We start from the raw sequence: 2204 nt of genomic DNA on the forward strand, positions 1-2204 counted from the left end.
AAACAATCTGAAGATACATCAGCAGGAAAGCAGGAAGAGAATCCTCAGGAAACCATAATTACGCAGAAAGAGTTGCTGAGGCTCTATGCACCCTTTCCCCAATTACTAAATGGGGGTGTAGAAAAGAGAATATACTAAAGGTTTCTTGACATATTTGTATCCCTCCATGTAAACATACCATTCATCAAGGCTCTCCAACAAATTCCCTCATACATCAAGTATATGAAGGAGCTGCTGACCAAGAAAAGCTCACTCAAAAGAGGACAAACCATAGTGATGAACAAGGAGTGCAGTGCTCTCATTCAACCAGAGCTGCCTACAAAAAGGAAGGACCCAGGGAGTTTTCACATCCACTGTGCCATAGGAGAAACAATGTTTGACAAAGGACTCTGTGATCTGGGAGCAAGCATCAACTTAATGCTTTTATCCCTTATGAAGAGGCTGCAAATCAATGAGCTGATGCCCACAGACGTAGTCATCAGGCTGGCGGACAAAACTCAAAAACAAGCAATTGGAGTGGTTGAAAAGGTGCTGGTGAAGGTTGGGAACTACTTCCTTCCCACAGACTTTGTCATACTGGAAATGGAAGAAAGTCACCTTCACCCAATCATATTGGGAAGACCATTCTTAGCTACAGCCAGAGCGCTCATAGATGTGGAGCGAGGGGAGCTAATACTGAGGATACATGACGAACAACTCACCTTCAACATCTTCAAACCCTCACAAGAAGCAAGTCAGGAAGGCAAGGAACTATGGGCAGAGCATGACAGAGCAATGGTGGGAGAAAAAAGCATTGAAGCACAAGTTGTACACCCTGGAATTCCTTTGGGTGATGAACAAGAGAATCAGCAGCTGTCACAGCTAAAGGAAACTCAAGTGGAGCCAAAACTACCAGAATCATATGAGACCAGCAACAAAATCTCCCTAGGGAAAGAGACCACAAAGAGCAGGATAATAGCAAAAGAAACAAAGAAGAAAGTACCAAGGAGATGGAGGAATAAAAAAATCCCTACAGAAGATTTCTCTCGAGGGGATAAAGTGATCTCAGCTTACTTCCTAGATATCCCACCTCATCTCTCCACCATCCCATCTTAGTTACCTAAGGTTTTCACCATCAACAAAGTTCTCTCCCTAGAATATGTGGAGATCATTGATGAAGCCAATGGATATAGGTTTACTGCAAGAGGGGAAGATCTGAAGCATTACCAACCACCATGACAAAAGCAGAACGCCAAGCTAGTGACGCTAAAGAAGCGCTTCATGGGAGGCAACCCATGTTTTACATGCTTTTAAAAGTAGTTAATAAAGCAAGGTTCAGGGATTTCAACTCAACTTGACATGCACTTGAATGAATCCTTTTATGCAACATATAGTGAGGAACAAGTTTGGTGTTCAAGGCACACTAAGAGAACATAAATGTAACCCATATCATGTCACTCATAGGGGCCTTGAACAAATCTTTTACACCACATGGCACCAAACTAAGTTTGGTGTTGCCAATATTGCATACATGGATGTTGAGTTAGTCAGTTGGTGTGCACTCATGAACAGCACTTAGTAGTTAGAAACAAAAACTTTAAAAAGTAGTTATTCTTCTAATTTTGCCGCCACTTTCCACAAGTTTTCTTTTAATCACATTTCTTTTATTTTGTAGGAGAATTGATGGGACAGTTGAAGGGTTCGGCTACCACAAAAGGAGAGGACTGTACACGTGTCTCCAAGGGGATCGCATTGGGAATTGTTGCCATGCAACATTGGAAAAAGAACAAGCTTGGAAACTGAACCAACACCATCATAAAGTTGATGATCCTTGTGCTCATCCCATGCTAAACCCCATCCGTCCATCACACAACCACCCCATCAATCCACACCTTCTATTCACTCACCACTTCTCTATATAAGTGGTCCTTAGTTCATAACCCTTCCACATTCCAATTCCCATTCCTTATACTCCACACCTCCGAAACTCAAATCCCTTCACTACACCCAATCTTAACCCAACCGAATTCCCCCGTCTATCCATACCTTCCACTACCTTCACACATCAACTCCTACTCATGGCATCATCAAGCTCCAAGAGGCAAAAGAAGAAGGAACCGGTGGAGAGCATTCCTTTCGATGAAAGGAGATTCAAAATGGCATTCCATGAACTCGAATTTGAACGAATAAAGCTCAAAAAGATACTGTCTGAGTTAACATTCCAA

The sequence above is a fragment of the Arachis hypogaea genome, chromosome 12 (assembly GCF_003086295.3).
Source record: "Arachis hypogaea cultivar Tifrunner chromosome 12, arahy.Tifrunner.gnm2.J5K5, whole genome shotgun sequence".
Taxonomy (NCBI): Eukaryota; Viridiplantae; Streptophyta; class Magnoliopsida; order Fabales; family Fabaceae; genus Arachis; species Arachis hypogaea.